Genomic DNA, 20,635 nt, shown 5'->3' on the forward strand with positions numbered 1-20,635 from the left:
ATTACAGGCATGAGCCACCACGCCTGACTTCTGTCCCATTTTAAATGCAGTAGTCAATGCTTCTTATCAAAAAAGAAAAATTAAGAATAAAAGAAGAAGAAAATAAGAAGCACCGAAGGGAGGAAAGGAGAGAGGGAGAGAAAAACAAAGAAAAAGAAAAGATGGGATTTTTACTAGAATTGAATTCATTTCCCTCTATGAGAATTTTACTGATTTTCTCATTTATCTTGAAGGGAGTCAATGTCTTAAAAAAAAAAATATATATATATATATATATATATATATATATATATATATATATATATGGCCAGGCACAGCGGCTCATGCCTGTAATCCCAGCATTTTGGAAGGCTGAGGCAGGCAGATCACCTGAGGTCAGGGGTTTGAGACCACCCTGGCCAACATGGTGAAACCCCATCTCTACTAAAAACACAATTAGGCAGGCGTGGTGGTGGGCACCTGTAATCCCAGCTACTCGGGAAGCTGAGGCAGGAGAATTGCTTGAACCTGGGAGGCAGAGGTTGCAGTGAGCTGAGATCGTGCCATTGCACTCCAGCCTGGGCAACAGAGCAAGACTCCGTCTCAAAATAAAATAAAATAAAATAAAATAAAATAAAATAAAATAAAATAAAATAAAATAAAATAAGATAAAATAAAATAAAATAAAAAATGTGCAATTCACACACAGACTACATCTATACAAAATGTCAGGCCTTATTTAATTTTGTCTGAGACGTCTGTGATTTTCCACAAAAATGTGTTCTATACTTTGATTGATTACTTGCACTTTACACTTTTTGACCTTATTGTAAATATTATATCTTTTATTATTCAAATGTTGAATGTTATCAGGTAATTTAAGTGAATTCATTAGGGAAATCATATGATTTTGCTCCTTTAATTTCTTAATATGGAGAAATCCATAAATTGATTTCTATTGTTAAGCCGCCCTCTCATTCCTGAGATAAACTCAACTTGGTGGCGAGAGAGATTTCTTTCTCCATGTTGTTGCGATCCTTTGCTATTACTGAGATCTGTGTGTCTGTATTTATGGAAGAGATTATCATGTTTATACCTTTCTCATAATGGAATTGTCTTGTTTGACATTAATGCTATTCTACTATTGTATTAGTCCATTTTCACACTGCTGAAAGGGACATACCCGAGACTGGGTAATTTATAAACAAAAAGAGGTTTCACACGTTCTCACTCATAAGTGGGAGTTGAACAATGAGAACATAGGGACACAGGGAGGGGGGAACATCCCATACTGGGGCCTGTTGGGGGGAAAGGGGAGGGAGAGCATTAGGAGAAATACATAATACATGTGGGGCTTAAAACCTAGATGATGGGCTGATGGGTACAGAAGACCACCGTGGCCCGTCTATGCCTATGTAACAAACCTTCACGTTCTGCACATGTACCCCAGAACTTAAAGTACAATAAAAAATAATAAAATCAAAAAGAAAAAGGGGTTTAATGGACTCGCAGTTCCATGTGGCTAGGGAGGCGTCACAATCATGGCAGAAGGTGAAAGGCACATCTTACATGGTGGCAGGCAAGACAGGATGAGAACCAAGTGAAAGGGCTTTCCCCTTATAAAACCATCAGACCTCATGAGACTTACTCACTACCATGAGAACAGTATGGGGGAAACTGCCCCTATGATTCAATTATCTCCCCCTGGGTCCCTCGCACAACACGTGGAAACTGTGGGACTACAATTCAAGATGAGTTGAGGGTGAGGACACAGCCAAACCAGATCAACTCTCTAGGTGCCTGAGTCCCTTAAAATGAGCTGGGAACACTCACTGTGCATAGGATGACACGTGTGTCTTTTGTTCCATAAATGTTTGGTCAAACTTGCCTTTTAAAAAGCTGAGTCTTGTGCTTTCCTTATGAAAATAATTTTTATCTCTGATTCAATTTCATCAATGGGTAATTGGCCCATTACTATTATTTTTTTCACCTCTGCTTCAGTCAGATCTGTTGTCTTTTCTGTGATTTATCTATTCAACCTAATTTTAAATTTTATTGGTATTAAATGATTCACATTATTGTGTTATCTTTTTTAATTTTGGCTGCTTCTAAAGCTATGACCCTTTTCATTCCCAAAAATGTGTACTGTGGGCTGGGCGTGGTGGCTCAACCTGTAATGCCAGCGCTTTGGGAGGCTGAGGAGGGGGGATCACCTGAGGTCAGGAGTTCGAGACCAGCCTGGCCAACATGGCAAAATCCCGTCTCTATTAAAAACACAAAAAAATATAGCCAGGCCTGGTGGTGGGCACCTGTAATAATCCCAGCTACTCCAGAGGTTGAGGCGGGAGAATTGCTTGAACCTGGGAGGCAGAGGTTGCAGTAAGCCAAGATCGCGCCACTGCACTCACCACTGCACTCCAGCCTGGACAACAGAGCGAGACTGTCTTAAAAAAAACCCCAAAGTCCATATTGTGGTTTAGCCTTGTTTTCTTGCCCAGTCTTCATGGGAATTTGTAGTTCCATCACTCTTCTCAAAGAACCACCACACGACTCAGTTGGTCTTCATTTGCAAGTTCATTGATTTCTATCTTATTTTCTTCATATTTGATTTTCATTCAATTCTATTTATTTATACATTACTTTTTTGGTTATTAATATTTTAATTAAATAACTTATTTAATTATATGATATTAAATTTTTCTGTAGAAAAACATGCTCTTTCTTTCCATTTATTTCAACTATTGTTATTTTATAAAGTTTGTTGGCTGGTGCTTTTATGTATTTTTGAATTAAAATGCAGTAGAATGGATTTTAGAACATGTATGTACGGTTATGCGTCTTAACCAACCAGACCATCAGGATGCAGGGAAGCCCTTCCGTCACCACGAACGTTTCCCTGGCGTCACCCTTCATAGTCATGCCCTCCTCGCTCCCTGATCCGTTCTCACCACCATCATCATCCTTCTCAAGAGTGTCACACAAAGAGAAGTTTAGGGTATGTAAGCTTTTAAGGCTGGTTTCTTTCACTCAACATAATTCTTTTGAATTATTCCAAGTCATTGTCTGTATCGATATCGCACCTGTCATTCCAGCTGAGTGGCATGCATTGCATGATGCCAGTGTATGGGTTCCACCGCGTTCCATCAGGGTATCCCCGAGTATGGATTACAGTTTATCAGTTCCCCTGGTGACAGACATTTGGATTGTTGCCGGTATCGGGCTATGGATAGAGCTGCCATAAGCATTATGCACATTTTTATATGAATATGCATTTCATCTCTCTTGGATAAACACTCGAAAGAGGTATCAAGGGGCACATGTCTGTTCAACTTTCTGAGAAACTGCAAACTCATTTTTACTAGGTTGGTGAAAAAGTAATTGTGGTTTTTGCATTAAAAGTACTTTTAATGGCAACATTTCATTTTATAAAATAAAAATAGTCTGAACAAAAAGAAAGGAAGGAAGAAGGAAAGAAAGAAAGAAAGAAAGAAAGAAGAAAAAAGAGGGAGGGAGGAAGGAAGGAAGGAAGGAAGGCCTTTTTTTTTTTTGAGACAGAGACTCGCCCTGTCGCCCAGGCTGGAGTGCTGCGGCGCAATCTTGGCTCACTGCAAACTCCGCCTCCCGGGTTCAAGCAATTCTCTGCCTCAGCCTCCCAAGTAGCTGGGATTATAGGCGCCTGCCACTGTGCCCAGCTAGTTTTTGTACTTTTAGCAGAGATGGGGTTTCACCAACTTGGCCAGGCTGGTCTTGAACTCCTGACCTTGTGATCTGCCCACCTCAGCCTCCCACAGTGCTAGACTACAGGCGTGAGCCACTGTGCCCTGTGGAAGGAAGGACTTTTAATGGCAAAAACTGCAATTACTTTTGCACAGCCTAACCACATGGCTATCCCATGTCACCCTCTCAGCAGCCCCACATGGTAATTCCTGGCATATCCGTGAGCACTGAGAAGAACCAGTGGTTTCCATGTTAGCCGTGCGCACCATGTGCTGTGGTACCTCAACTTGGCTTAACTAGCACTTACCTAATGCCCAATTATGTCGAACGTATTGTCAGGTGCTTTTGTGCCACCTGCATACCTGCTTTGCTGAAGTTTCTGTTCGAGTGTTTTGCCCATTTTTAAATTGTGTTGTTTGTTTTCTTACGGTTGAGCTTCCAGCATTTTTTATGTATTCTGGACACAAGTATTTGTCAGATATGTGGTTTGCAAATATCTTCTCCCGGTCTGTAACTTATCTTTTCACCCACTTAACTGCGTCTTTGACAAAGCAATAGCTATTAATATTGATAATTTTCCATTTTTTATTTCTTATTTTTATTTGCATTTATTATACATATATATTTGAGACAGATTCTCGCTCTGTCGCCATGTTGGAGTGCAGTGGCATGATCTTGGCTCACTGCAGCCTCTGCCTCCCAGGTTCAAGTGATTCTCCTGCCTCAGCCTTATGAGTAGCTGGGATTACAGTCGAGTGCCACCACGCCCGGCTAATTTTTGTATTTTTAGTAGAGACGGGGTTTCACCATGTTGGCCAGGATGGTCTCAATCTCTCGACCTCGTGATCTGCCCACCTCAGCCTCCCAAAGTCCTGGGATTACAGGCATGAGCCACAACACCTGGCCTCCATTGTTTATTTATTGACTTTTAGGAATCACGCTTTTGGTGCCGAGTCTAAGTACTTTTTGTTTAACCTGGTCACAAAACTTTTCTCCCATATTTTATTTTAAAAATGTTAGTTTTATTTTTCACATTTAGATCTACGGTGTGTTTGGGGTTAACTTATGCAGAAGGTGTGAAGCCTAAATCAAAGTTTACTTTTTGGTAAATGAACATCCAATTGTCCCAACATCTTTTGTTGAAAGACTATTATTTTCCATCGAATGCCTTTGTGCCATTGTTATCGATTGGCCACATCTCTGTTGATCTATTTCTGGGCTCTCTATTCTGTTCCATTGATCTACATGTTTATCTCTTCACCAATATGACACAATCTTCATGACTGAAGCCCAAAGCAAGTCTTAATAATAAGGTCATATCATTCCTCCTAATTCATTTTTTTGTTCAAAATTGTTTAGCCTATTCTACTTGGGTTTTTTTTTTCCTATGTAAATTTTAGAACCAGCTTCCCTATGTCTACAAAAAAAATTGTGCTGGAATTTTAACGACTTAATTTATATCTGTGGATAAGTTAAGGGGAAACTGACATTTTCTTATACTGAATTTTTCAACTTATTAACAGAGTATATCTCTTCATTTATGAGGTCTTCTTTGATTATTTTTATCAGTATTTTGTAATTCTTACCACAAAGATTCTGTACGTTTCATCAGATTGATTCCTAAGAATCTCCTTTTGAGCTATTGTAAATGGCATTGTTTCATTAATTTCAGACTTCAGTTGTTCATTGCTGGTATATAGAAACATAACTTACTCTTATTCTTGTTATTTTCCTTCCACTTGATTTTGGCTTGTTTTCTCTCATCTGTTTCTCATTTCTTAAAGTTAAAGCTTGTGTCATTGATTTTAGACACTTTTCCTTCCTACCGTGAGTGAAGAACACTTATATAGAGAAAACACACTCTATATTCCTTCCCGGCACCACTTTAGCTATGTTCTATACATTTGGATATCACAAATTTTCATTTTTTTTAGGTCAGAATTTTGTTTTGTTTTGTTTTTTGTTTTGTTTTGTTTTGAGATGGAGTCTTGCTCTGTCACCCAGGCTGGAGTGCAGTGGCGCAATTTCACCTCTCAGCAACCTCCACCTCCCAGGCTCAAACGACTCTCCTGCCTCAGCCTCCTGAGTGGCTGGGATTACAGGCGCCCACCACCGCGCCTGGCTAGTATTTTTTTTGTATTTTTAGCAGAGATGGGGTTTCACTATGTTGGCCAGGCTGGTCTCGAACTCCAGACCTCAAGTAATCCTCCCGCCTCGGCCTCCCAAAGTGCTGGGATTATGTGTGTGAGCCACTGCACCCAGCCAGGTCAGAATATATGTTAATTCCCATTGAGGCTGTGTCTGTGACTCATGGATTCCTGAAAGGTGGGTTCCTTAATTTCCAAATGTTTGGATGTTTTCCTGTCAACTTTCTGTTATTGTCAGTTTAATTACATTACAGCCGGTATAAAGTCACACTTTTTATGAATTCTGTTTTTTAAAGTTTGTTAAGGTTTGTTTTATAATCCAGGATATGGCCTCTCAGGAATGCACCAGGTGCACCTGAAAAGCACGTGTGTTTGCTCTTGCTGGGCGGCACATCCCGTAAGTGCTGGTTAGGGCCACTTAGCCAATGGTGTTATCGGGCCTCTTTTGGTCTTTCCAACGTTCTGTCTCCTGGCTCTACCATTCTCTGGAGGGAAATGTTGATGTGTCCAATTCTATCTGTGAATTTGTCTGTTTCCCCTTTTAGTTCTGTTTATTTTGAAGCAATGTTATCAGGCACATACTCACTGAGCATCGTTATCTCTTCTTTGTGAACTAACCCCCTTATCACTGTGCAATGTCCCTCTTCATGCCCAGAACGGCTGTTTACGCTGAGGCCTCCCTTGTTTGATGTTGATATAACCACTCTAGCTGTCTTTTGATTTAAAGTGAGTTTCTTATAGATGATGACTAGCTGGGCCAAGCTTCTTTATCCATTCTGACACTGTCCATCATTTAATTGGTGTGTTTAAGCCATTTGCATTTAACATAACTATTGATGTGTTTAGTTTTAGGTCCACCATCTTATTATTTCTTTTTTGTTTTTGTTTGTTCCAACTGTTTTCCTTTCCTCTTTTCCATTCTTTTCCTGGACTTTCTTTCTTTCTTTTTTTTTTTTTTTTTTTTTTGATGGAGTCTCGCTCTGTTACCCAGGCTGAAATGCAATGGTGCCACCTCAGTTCACTGCAACCTCCACCTCCTGGGCTCAAGGGATTCTCCTGCCTCAGCCTCCCGAATAGCTGGGACTACAGGTGCCTGCCACCACACCTGGCTAATTTTTGTATTTTTAGTATAGATGGGGTTTCACCATGTTGGCCAGGCTGGTCTCGAACTCCTGATCTCAGATGATCCTCCCACCTCAGCCTCCCAAAGTACTGGGATTACAGGCGTGAGCCAGCTCTTTGTATTCTTATATTGTATAGTGTGTATTAGACTGCTTTCTGAATTAACAAAATGTCTTTTGGGGATCTGTTCATATCATTTTATTTTTCCTCTGATTTATCCATGGAATGAATTAGATTGTTGAATATCCTGATATTAAATTGCATTTATGTTTCTGGAAAAAATACTACGTTGTTCAATTGTTCTATTCTTCTGTTATACTTCCATATTCTATTTGCCATCCTGATACATAGAATTCCTGACATTCATGTCAACATTGGGGCTGGAATGTAATTTACTCCTTTGTACAATGTTTAAGGTACAGGTATTCCAGTTAGGCTTGCTTCCAAAAGTGATATCAGGCACCGTTTACCTTTTCCTGTGACACAGTGTTTGTTCACCGGCACTGTAATGTCCTTGCCTCTAAAGTCGAGTGTAACTCATCTGTGAAACCGTTTGTCATGATGCCTTATTGAAAGTGATGTTCTCAGACCAACTTTCTCATCCCCCTGCTTCCCCTTGGGCTGATGCTGGTGATTTACAGTTGGCTGGGCAGGTGCTTCCTCCGTGGTCCAAATTTTATTTCCATAAACATGCCGTTCTCGTAACATAGTGCCTCAATTCACAGGCTCTGCCCTCCTCCGGCCTCCCGTGTGAGGCAAAGGGGTCTCAGGTCAAGGAATGTGACCCGGGTGGCTGTAGCTCCTCCTTCCCTCCAGCCTGCTCTCCAGGGCCCCAGGGGTCTTCCAGCAAGTGTCCTGCTTCTGTGGCCTCCATGGTCTCGTGGGTCCCCTCTCTCCAAGCTGGACTGAGATGCTGTGTGCACAGCCTGGGAAAGATGCTGAAAACACCTTCGCAAAAACTATAACTGAGAAAATTAAGTTAGTGAAATAGATTAGACCTAACTGACTTCATTTTCCCTTTAATTTTTTCTTTTGAGACGGAGTCTTGCTCTCTCCCCCAGGCTGGAGTGCCGTGGTGCAATCTCAGCTACTGCAACCTCTGACTCCCTGGTTTAACTGATTCTGCTGCCTCATCCTCCCCAGTAGCTGGGATTACAGGTGCCTGCCACCACACACAGCTAAGTTTTGTATTTTTAGTAGAGACGAGGTTTCACCATGTTGGCCAGGATGGTCTCAATACCAGCCCATCTCGGCCTCTCAAAGTGCTGGGATTACACGCCTGGCCTCCTTTTAACTTTTAAACTGCTTTTGTTTATTCCTGGGTGTAGGCAGCGGGCAAGGTGAACCCATTGGGCATTAACACTGCAAGATCTGGCCGGGCGTGGTGGCTCACGCCTGTAATCCCAGCACTTTGGGAGGCCGAGGCGGGCAGATCACGAAGTCAGGAGATCAAGACCACAGTGAAACCCTGTCTCTACTAAAAATATAAAAAATTAGCCAGGCGCGGTGGCAGGCGCCTGTAGTCCCAGCTACTCGGGAGGCTGAGGCAGGAGAATGGCGTGAACCTGGGAGGCGGAGCTTGCAGTGAGCCGAGATTGCGCCACTGCACTCCAGCCTGGGAGACAGAGCCAGACTCCATCTCAAAAAAAAAAAAAAAAAAAAAAAAAAAACACTGCAAGATCAGAGGGCGGCCATTGCCAGGGAAGAGAGGCTGCTCCAGGGTCCCCTAAACACACTTGGCACAGGGCACTGAGAGCCCCAACAATCCAGCTTTGACCCTGTTCCTCTGGGTTGTGAGGAAGGGGGCTCTGGTTGAGGTGTGAGGATACAAATGTCTTTTCATGGTTAGTGAGCTTGATTTACCCCTGTAAGATACTTCGCCATATAATATGTGGGCCTTCACTTACATCATGCATTTCAAGCCGGAGCAACAGATCGTAGACATCACAGGGGCCTGGGGCACTGCAGAGACCCTCATGCATGAATCAGATACTGCGTATCTGTGGTTTCAAAACTTAATTAGTAAAGGGGGTCACGATTAGGAAAAAAAGCCTAAAACACTTCTTAGGGTGACAGTAATTATGAGAAACACCGTCAGGGACAGGCCAGTTGCAGATTGCATGAAACTCTGGCTTCATCTTTTAATTGTGTGTGTCTGTCATTTTAGTTACATTCTGGTCTGCACACCTGATTTTCTTTTTCTTTTTGTCCTTCATCAGGTTCAGCAGGATTCCTGTATTCATGCATCTATTCAAAGAAACAATTACTGGGTTTATGTATGTTTTCTAAGACTGTTTTTGTCTTGAAATTAATTAACTTTCATCTTCTGAATCTCCCTTTTGTCTTTTATTTGGTGTTTTACTGCCTTTCTTTATTATTAAATACCTAAGTGTATGGCTTTCCACTTTAACCAGGGAGACACCCCATCTTCTTCCAGCACCTGTGACGTTCTCCTCTGAGCTGTCGGGCGAGTAAGCGCTTCGCTTCCTCACTTTGTGGTGAATTTGAAACTTCTGGCATGTCTTGGGTTCTGGGCCAAGTGATGTCCACAAATCAATTCTTCTTTTCTGTGGGCTTACAGTTTTGCTCACCATTTTATTATCTATTTTTAATTGTATTGGGTTAGAATTGGAGAAAAAGGCCTGTAAAAATCACAACCGAGTTTTATACTTATTGGCATTTGTCGTCAAATACATGATCGCTTTTGAAGACAATCCCCAAACATGAAATAAAACAACTACATAGCCTCTGATTAAGGTTCAATCTGTGTTATTTGCTGAATTGAGTGTATTTATTTCACAATTCAATTCTTTTGTCTGTTTTAGTTTTTATCTCAGACATATATTTGATTCCGAAACAGACGGAATTCCTCACTGACGCTCCTTTGATCCAGATCTTGTATTTGTGATCCTCTTGGCTTTATTCATTCAGCTGCTGTATATTTTGGTGCATGCATGAAGTTTTGTGACTGTTAAAATTTCTTCGGAAACCGTGCTTCTTATAATCATGCAGTTATATGTTCGTGCCTGTTTACTACTTTTCACCTAAAATTCTGAAATTTTAAAAGGGTGTTAAAATGCTTGTCTGTTTTTTGTTTTGTTTTGTTTTGTTTTTATTTTGCTTTGTTTTTAGCATTTGCATTTTCCTGAACAGAAACTCCAGGCCCCACACCCCCGGTCACTGAGGTTCTTGGGGTGCCTTTATTTGTCTTGTGGCTTCTTCTCTATCCAAGAAATGCAAATGGGGTGGCCTCTTTCCTTTTTCACTGAGTTTTGGCCTTAGAAAAATGCAAAGTGACTTAAAATTATTGCTAAACGTTACAACCTCATTGTGGAAACTGACTTAGGGAATGTAGATAAATGGAAATAAGCTGACTTAGAAACTATAGATAAATGGAAATAAACTGACTTAGAAACATAGATAAATGGAAAGAAGCTACAGATAAACGAAGTGTAATGTCACCGTCCAGGAGGAAATATCACGGCTGCCTATGGCTGCTCAGACTCCCTGGGACGAGACGCTGGGCAGGGTTTAGGGAGCAGGCTGTGTGTCTAGGAGTGACGTGGGCCCAGCTGTGGCTCATGGGGGTGGCCACGCAGGGGTGACAAAAGGAGGGGAGCCCAGTGCACCCCGAGCTGAGGGAAAAACTGCAGTCACAGTCCAGTGCTTCAGTCCAGTGCTTCATGCGGGTCCTCAACCGCCACGCATGCATTCCGTCTTCTCTTGCCAGTGACTGTTAATCACATTTTAAAACCAAGACATGGACATGGACTTCCTGGGTCTTGCATGTGTTTCCAGTTTGTCCTGGATCCGTAGGAGGCTGGGATTACAGAGTGAGATGTGCGAGGCTTAAAGGAAGCCAAGAGGAAGTGTTGAGTTGACGGCCTGGTAGACCGTCCCAGAATCCAGGGGGGCATGTGGGCTGTATGTGGGCAGTGGACAGTCAGCCCGTGCCAGCTGCCAGGGTTTCTGGGGTATGCTCCAGAGGAGTGGGCAGGAGAGCAGAGGAGGGTCCCTGCCAAGAGGGTCCTTGGAAAGAGGTGGGGACTGGCCCTGAAGCCTGAGGTGAAGGAGAGGAGAGCGGGGGCACCTCACAGAAGCCACAGGAGGGAGGCCTGTTGGGAGGATGGAAACCTGCTGAGTTTGAGGGTGAAGGACAGAAGAGGATGCCTGCATGGTCCCCTCTAGAGACAGCAGAGGGAGTAGAGACAGAGTATCTCTGCAGCTGTGGCCGAAAGCGGGAGCTACTGTGGCACCCAGGTCCAAGAGGGAGCTGCATCCTTCGCTTGTGTTTAGACACAGCACATTTGTGCAGCCCTGACAGCCACCCCATGGCCCCCACTGCCAGCCCCCTTCTAACCTGTGGCCTCCTTCAGTTCAGAAGATGATTAGGGGACAAGCCGTTGACTTGGTTACTGAGAGAGGCTGGGCTGGAAGAAAAGGCTTGGGTGTGTTTGACAAGCAGCCCAGGGAAGAGTGAGTCCCAGCCCTCAGCAGGCTCCCCAGGACTGAGACAGCCTGGGGCCTGCAGTCCCACGTGGTGGTGAAGAGCCGGTCCCCGGTAAAGCTGTGGGGGCCCTGTGGTGGCTGAGCCCAGAGGGAGAGAGGAAGGGGCAGGCCACACGCTTGGTTGTGCACCTGCTCTCCTGCTCTGGCCAGAGCAGCTCTTCTCTCTTGCACAGGCAGTGCAGTGGGTGTCAGAAAGAGGGTGGCCTTTGCAGGCATCACTCTGAAGGAGGAACATCAGCCTCGGGAATACCCCTCCTCTAACAGAGGTTCATGGGGTGCCCTCGTTGGCTCTCATCACTTCCTCTGTTGCCAAGGGGACTGGCCAGGCCTCCGTGGGCCTCCACTGTGGGTCTCCACACTGGGATCAATGGTGATGCATTTGAGCCAGCACGTCCTCTGGGGTGGATGGCCAGTCCTCCTCACAGCAGTGGTGAGATGCTGAGGGCTCAGGCATGTGTGGGAGGCATGTGAGCCCCGGACACACACCAATGGCCAATGGCCACCATGCTCAGCTCACTCCTGGCCTTGCTGGGCCCGTCTCTCATCTGTAAAATGAAAAGATTGAAGCAATTATTCCAATTGCTCTGAGGGCCTTTGATTCTAAGCTTTATTTCTGGAGAAAAAATATGTTTATGTTGAGGTCATTTTAGCAAATTGTTTCCCAGAGTAAATTTTATTTTAAAGGCAACTGTAACTCACTTGTTTTCTTCCTACTGTCCAAATCTTTACACTGAAAATGCTGGTGTGTCTTTCTCAGTGTCTAATTCAAGCAGCTCAGATTCTTCAGGACAAGGAGGAGCAGGGGCCCCTTGAGGAAGCCAGGACAAAATTCTGGTGGGCACAGAGCACAGGCAGCTCTGTTGGTTCTCACTCAAACCCTCTCAACAAAGGGGGGCAACAATGGCAAACTCCATAATACCTGTTCCCATCCATTGTCCACCTATCCATCAACTCATCTATTATCCACCCATCCATCAACCCATCCATCCACCCATTCATCCATCATCCACCCATCCATTCATCCATCCATCATCTACCCATCCGTCAATCCATCCATCATCTACCCGTCCATCAATACATCCAGCCAGCCATGCATAATCCACCCACCTATCACTCCATTCATCATACACCCGTCCATCCATCCATCCATCATCCAGTCAACCATTAATTCATCATCCCCACTCTGTACATCTATCTTCCACTCATCCATCCATCATTCACTGATCAATCAATCCATCCATCCACCCATCCATCAATCCATCTCTCCATCATCCATCAACTCATCATCCACCCTTTCACCCATCCCTCCATCCATCCATCCACCCATCCCTCCATCCATCTATTCATCCACCTATCCATTCATCCATCATCTACCCATCCATCAATCCATTTATCAGTACATCCATGAATCCATCCTCATCCATTCATCCCATCACCTATTTGCCCACCCACCTGTCCCTCCATCCCTTCATCCATCCATCATTCACCTATCCACCAATCCATCTATCCATTCATCCCTTCACCTACCCATCCATCCCTCCATCCCTATACCCATCCATCCATCCATCCATCCATCCATCCATCCATCCATCATTTGTCCTCTATCCACCCACCCATCCATCTTTTCACCCGTCCATTCATTATCCACACACACACCTGTCTGTCATCCACCTACCCATTCATCTTTTCATCCATCCATCCATTCATCTATTCATCCATCCCTCCAAGGGAGATTTATGGAGCTCCTGCTTTCTGGTTGCTCTGTTGTGTACCTGAGGCCCTGCCTCTACAGCTCAGCAGTCTTGTCCTGTATCATGTGATCATAAAGGTAAGGGGGCAGAGGAAAGAAGGTGAGCATGGTTAGGGGATCGAGAGTGGAGTGAGAAACTAAAACCTAGAAAGCTCAGGGGACCTCCGCTTGTCACACCAGCTCTGGCCGCTCTCATTTTCAGTTATAGCAGATTAAGCTGCACACACCAGATAGACAGATACACAGTCAGATACAGACTGACATAAAGACAGAGGTAGATGGATCCACAGATAATAGACAGATAGATACAGAGATCAATGAGTAACAGATAGATGAGAGATAAATATAGATGATAAAAAGATGATAGATGGATGAATGATAAAGGGTTAGACAGGTGGATATGCAAACTTTCACACCTACAATTCAGACACAACATTGCATCTGTGTGTGTGTGTGTGTGCATGTGCGCACTTGTGCCGGACACATGGCAGATTTTCAATGAGCATTTGCTGCTTGAATGTCTAAGGGGCATCAATTGGTTTTCCTAGAATCCCTAGAGGGGTCTGCCAGGGAAGGAGTCTCTGGCAAGATTTCTCAGAATTGATGTAGAGCATGCAGAATTCTGAGCCTCACCATGGGCAGTGGGATTTGGGGCTTCTCAGGACAGGGCCCAGGAGACACTGCATCTGGGGAGCACAGGCCTGCAGGAGGCTGCACAGCAGCCTGGTCCTACAAACAGAGGCCGTGCTGGCCCTGAGGCTTTGCATTTCTCTCCAACTGCTTCCCCCTCACAGTGGAGACATCGAGGTTGGGGTGGGAGTGGTGACAGCCCCAACACTGGGGAGTCCTGTCACAGGGACCTCCACCCTCCACGCAGGGCTCAGCCCACAGAGGCTGCCACACCCCGAAGCTGCACCCTGCAGCCCTCACACTAGCCTGTGTCTCCCCATTCCGACACCAATCAATAGCCATCTGGTAAGAAGAGAATGTGCAGACAGGTGTGCTGGGTGCGTAATGGTGCTGTGGCCATCCTTCCCATCTGGGCACCTCCTGGGGTGTCCGATTTCCTCACTCAGTTGCCCAGCCGCCTCCCCCAGGAAGTCCCCCTGGATGCCCTTGCCCAGGGTGAGTGAGTTTCTCTCCCTTGGGGCCCCTCACTCTGGACATGTGTCGATCCACCCCTGACAGTGGCCCTCAGCTTTCATGTCCCACCCACAGGGACTCAGGATCCCTGAAGACAGAGGCCACATTCAATTCATCTCAGTCCCAGCACCAAGCACAATGTCTGCAGAAAGCAGTGACTCAATACATTTTTTGTTTAATTTGCCCAATTTGGTCAATAAAAAAAGGAACTATTATCCTGCACTAGAATTGCCAGCTGAATTTGCTGACTGAGATCTGCTCCAGAAGGAAAAACAGACGTTAGCTCTGAGTCTCTGCAGACTGCACAGCTCTAGGATGATGTAATTAACTTCCCCGGCCTCCAAGGTAGTTTGATGTTAGTTCAATTTTATTGTATTTCAGAATTTTCTCTCAGGTTCTTCTTCAATTCCTCAACTTAATTAAAAAGTAGTACCTAGATGAAGTCTTGACAGAGAAAGAAATGTTATTTGTGTCTCTGTTACATCTTAAATTATATTGAATTGTTTTCTTGACACAAGCACCCCACCCTCAAAGTCCCCACTGCAGCAAACACAGCCCGGCTGGGGGCGTCTGGGGCAGGGATGGGCCAGGCATTGTTCATCGCAGTGCTGGTCCACTCTGCAAGGGCTGTAAGGGAGGGGGCAGCCTCTCCCTGAGTAAAGCTGAGGGCTTCCCACGCCTGCTCCAGGTCCTTCCGCCCTCTTGAAAACATTGTTTGAAGAAATACCTCGGGGAAGAAGAAGTGCAACTCTGTGGCGATGGAGGAGCATGGGCGTGCTTTGCAATCAATAGGAAGCCACTCGGCAGCTTGAGAGCTGTCCTAGGAGGCCGGCGGCATTTCCTTTGGAATCCCAGACAGCAAATGCAGAGGACAGGTGGGACAGCTTGAGAGCTGTCCTAGGAGGCCGGTGGCATTTCCTTTGGAATCCCAGACAGCAAATGCAGAGGACAGGTGGGGACTTGCAGAGTGGTGGTTTCAGCAGGTACCTGAGTGCCTCCGGGAATGAGCTCAGGAGGCGTCAGAGGCCTGGATGGTGTCTGCAGCAGAAATGGGCCTCTGGTCAGCCCTAGGGGGTCAGGGCTGAGGGGTGGATGGTCCCTCCATGACAGTCTTGGCGAAGCTCAGGACCCGCCCCCAGCTGCAAAACCCTCCCTGAGGTGGCTCCCTGCCTGCTGTGAGGTGAGGGAGGACACAGGGGTAGGTCTGTGGCTGTCCTCCTCCTCCGTATCTCAGCCCAGCAACTTGGCAGTGCTTCCAACTCGGGTCACCTTTATTCCTGTCCCCTGATATCCCAAATATCTGTAAGTCTTGTCTATTTCACATCCTGGATGTCTCCGAAAGGCACTAATTTCTCTCCAACTGGACTACTGACACTGGCCCAAGCCACCAGTGTCTGGAGCCCGGGCAGGTGGAAAGCTCCATCCATCAGACCCGTGCCCCCTGCCCACCCCTGAGGCCTTCCCTGGTCTCTATCACAATGCTACCTTCACGTCACGTCTACGTTCCTCTGCCCTTTAAATCCATCTTGTATGGAAATAGGTTCCCCTAAGCCTGTCCCCTTGTAGTGCCACTTTGGTGGATAAAACCCTAAAACCCCTGTCTCTGTGATGATCCCACCAGAAGCCTGGGCATCAGGCCAACTTCCTCTGTCCCCAAGTGCTGCTAATTTTACTTCCCAAGTACTTCTCAAATGCACCCCTCATTCCTAACATTTGTAATTCCCAGGGACTTCCCCTGTGCTCAGCTTCCAGAGGGTCTCCTTACCTGCAGTCTGGCCTGGGTGACTCTCTGACATCCAAGTATGTGTTACATTCTCCCTGGGAGACCTGCCCTGCTCCGACTGGATGCATCTCTCGCCAGTGCCATGCTGGTCGCAGACAGCCGGTACACGGCAGGCTCCTGGCTTCTGCACTGTAGCTATAGCTGCTGCCCTCCACCTGCACTGCTCAGCTCTCCTCTGGAAGCCTTTCTCCCTCACGCTCAACCCTCTAGACTTGGCGGCAACATCCCTGCCTGCAGGAAGACATCCTTGAGCTGAGCTTCCTCACCTAGAATTGCTGAACATCTCCACATGACATTAAAATTATCTGTTTTGTCCCTGCCACTACGATTACACATGATCAAGGAAATAGTAAGTAAAAATGTGGTCAGAATGCACAAAAATGTAAAACTCGGTGTATACATAACATGCAGATAACCAGTCCTAGAAGGCAGAAAAAGAAAAAAAGCTAAAGTTTCATGCATGACAAACCTGGTAAAAAGTTGACAATCACCAGGGTTGAGAACCACACACACCAATGGCGGCTGCGGCCAGAGCACTCACAGCATGCAGGCGCAAAGGCAGCACGTGGAACCACAAGGGACAGCCAGGCGGATGGTAAACAAAGACAGCCAAGCACAGGAGTGTTTGCGGTGGCCTCCTGGCTTGTCTCCAGACCTGTGAGTGCAGGAATGCTCATATGCTTGGATACCTCCAATTCTAGACAGCTCCTTCTGTCAATTCTAGACAGTTATTTCTGTCAATTCTAGATAGCCCTTTCTGTCAATTCTAGACAACTCTTTCTGTTCATTCTAGACAGTTATTTCTGTCAGTTCTAGATAGCTCTTTCTGTCAATTCTAGATAGCTCTTTCTGTCCATTCTAGACTGCTCTTTCTGTCCATTCTTGACTGCTCTTTCTGTCCATTCTAGACTGCTCTTTCTGTCCATTCTTGACTGCTCTTTCTGTCCATTCTAGACAGACTGCTCTTTCTGTCCATTCTAGACTGCTCTTTCTGTCCATTCTTGGCTGCTCTTTCTGTCCATTCTAGACAGACTGCTCTTTCTGTCCATTCTAGACAGACTGCTCTTTCTGTCCATTCTAGACTGCTCTTTCTGTCCATTCTAGACTGCTCTTTCTGTCCATTCTAGACTGCTCTTTCTGTCCATTCTAGACAACTCTTTCTGTCCATTCTAGAGAGCTCTTTCTGTCAATTCTAGAGAGCTCTTTCTGTCAATTCTAGACTGCTCTTTCTGTGCCGCTTGTGGGGAGGGTGGGAGTGAATTTCTAAAATATTTATTCATTTTGCCTTGGTACTGGCATTCTAATTAAAAATATTAAGGTTATAATTCTAAGTAAAATAAAACTTTTATCCAAAGCTCTATGAACAGCTCAACAACTGAAATAATCTAAATGTCCAAAAATATGGAAAGTTGATATAAACTGTGATGTAGCCATTTGATCAGTATTTCTGATCTACTGGGTACACCTCTACATGTATATGTATATGTGCATGTATATGAATGGGTATGCATACATATATTTTTTAAAATTTGGCCCCCACCCTAGAATCTGTAACCCTAAATGGGTTAGGGGACTCTGGCTTCTTTGCGTAAGTCTTGGGAGGAACTCTCTTATGTAGAGGTCAGAGCCCCGGTTTTCCAGCCCTCCTTGCAGAGGGAGAATGGGCCATGGCCCAGGTCCTGCCAGTCAATGCTCCCAGTAGAGCTGAGCAACCAGGGGCTGGAAAGGACCCTGGGAGGTTGGCTTTGCTGAAAGCAGCAGCAGCAAATGGCTAAAGAACAGCTACTCTGCAAACCCAGCATCCATGGTACCGGCACAGGAAGGCAAGCTCCGGGATGAGTCCGGCGGCACAGGGGTTCTGTCTCTTTCTGTGGTTCTGTCTCAGGGGTTCTGTCTGTCTCAGGGGTTCTGATCCTGTCCAGCAGCCCTGAGTTTGTGGCCACCACGCCTGGTTTCTCAGTCCTTCCAGAAGGGCTGCAAGCTATGCAAGAGGAATATATTTCTTTTCCTTTTTCTTTTTCGTTTTGCTCAAATGGCTGGACTGGACTTGCTTTCTGTTGCTTGCACGTGAGAAGGCTGTCTGAATGTTCTGGTTTGGCCTCTCAAAGTTTATGAGGAAATTCTTATGATATAGTGCGTAGTAAAAAATAGTACTAAACAGCTAAACAATAAATTATAATAGTAAACAAAACTAAAATTGACTGAAAAACGTAGCAACAAAAATTCTACAATCTACATTAGCAAATCACAACCAGAGATATGTAAAAAGGGGTAATATGTCTTGGCCAAGTGGAATTTACCCAAAAAATATAAAATTGGTTTAAGATTAAGGAAAAAAATCAATGGATGAAAACTACCACCTTATCAGAATAAAGGGGGGGAGCTATCATATTTCAGGAAAAAATGTCAATAAAATTCAAAATCAATTTATGATAACTCAGAGTAAACTAGAATAGAAAAAAATGTCGTTAATTCTGTAAGGGGCATCTACAAATAAAACCTATTGCAAGCATTATAATTAATGTCAAAGTACTGAAGCTCTCCGCCTGTGATGGTTAACTTCCTGTGTCTATTCAGCTAGGTTACAGTGCTCAATTATTTGGTCAAACAGCAGTCAAGGTGTTACCATGAAGGTATTTTTTGGTGTGATTAACATTTAAATTAGTAGACTTTGAGTAAAGCAGTTGACCCTCCACAATGCCGGTGGGCCTTGTCTAATCAGTTGAACACTTAAGAATCAAGACTGTTTCCTGATGAAGAAGGAACTGTAACCCCAGATGGCAACATGGAAACTCTGCCAGAGTTTCTAGCCTGCCAGCCTACCCTACAAATTTCAGACTTGCAAGCCTCTGGAATTGTGTAAGCCAGTTTCCTTAATATCTCTATCTATCTGTCTGTCTGTCTGTCTGTCTGTCTGTCTGTCTGTCTATCTATCATCTATCTATCTATCCACCTATCTATCCACCTATCTATCCATCTATCATCTATCATCCATCTCTCTCCATCTGGACCATTAGCTCTCTTTTTCTGGAGAACTCCAACACAGACTTGGGGACAGAGATTGGTTCTAGAGAAACAAAATCTTAAGACTGAGTTTTCTGAATTTTTTCTAAAGTTTCTGGAATTTGGTTCTCTAAACTGATTAGGTTTAAACCATGAATGATTCTATTTCCAATAGTGAGGAGAGCACTAATAGTCTGTGGTGCTGAGTAAAATATTATACTACACATTTGTTTAAACATGGCAAGAATGAATGTATTAAACGTGGTTGCAGTGGAGGAAAGAAATTGAATCAACTCTGACTACAGCAAAGACAGCTGGAGACTTGAACCAGCAGGCATGGTGAGGAGATCAGTGGATGGAAAACTAGCAAGAGGAAGTTGATGAGGTAGCAAAGGTGGGGGGATTCTTGCTAAACTGACTCAACAGGATGCTTCATAAGGCAGGGAGAGGTCCTCAGATATCAAGAGCGAGGGGTGGGGCAGAATTTGATAATGGAGGGGGAATTCTTGTTAAATTATCTTTACAGGATTCTGTGCTAAAACTGAGCTGGGAAGGGGAGCAGGCTCAGGCCAAGGCCTCATTGGGAAGAGGGCTCTCAGGAGCCTGACTGAAGTTTGGTCGAGGAGGGAGTCCTTGTCCATGCATGAAGTGGCAACAGAGAAGTGCAGAATATCGCCATGGGATGCTCCTAATCCAATACTCGTAAGAGTCGAGGTTCTGGGGGACTGTGTATACTATATTTTTGAGCATTATTGTCCAAATAATGAGTATATTGAGATTTATTGGTTTCACCTAATGTTGATGGACAAAGTGGGGAAAGGAAAGGATGAGCTCAGGGACTAGAATTCCCAACTCAATCACTACACGAATAACCTGAAAGCTTCTCAGTCTGCCCTGAAAGAAACCCTTCCCTCCTGTAGCTGCAGGGCTGAGAGTGAAACCCAAACCCAGAGTCTCATTCTGTGTGTGGCTGAATTACAACTGCAAGTTGACCTCCCAGCCTCACAGGGCTGTTTTCTATTAAAGTGAGTGCATTCATTCCTAAAATCAGGAATGAGCCAACAATGTTTCACTGTAGCCACTCACATTCAACATTGTACTTGAGGTCTTTGGCAGTGCTGTGTTGAGAAAAATGAAAAGAGATAAAAAAATAGAAAGAGAGAAAGAAGTAATATCTTTGTAGATGACATGATTATGTGTGAAGAAAATTCAAGGAAATCTACAAGCAAGTCATTAGATTTAATTAGTGAATTTATCAAGGCCAATATAAAAACTAAATATTATGTCCATATACTTGTAACAAACAATTAAACAGTTACTTTAAAAAGTACTATCTACAATAGCATTGAAAATTAAATATCTACTGACATATGTGCAAGAAATCTACATTAAAGAAAAATAAATATTGCTGAGAGAAACTAAGAGGGTCTAAATAAACGTGGAGATGTACCATCTTCATGGATTGGAAGACACAGTATCAAC

Source organism: Gorilla gorilla, chromosome 12 (assembly GCF_029281585.2).
Source record: "Gorilla gorilla gorilla isolate KB3781 chromosome 12, NHGRI_mGorGor1-v2.1_pri, whole genome shotgun sequence".
In the NCBI taxonomy this organism is placed as follows: domain Eukaryota; kingdom Metazoa; phylum Chordata; class Mammalia; order Primates; family Hominidae; genus Gorilla; species Gorilla gorilla.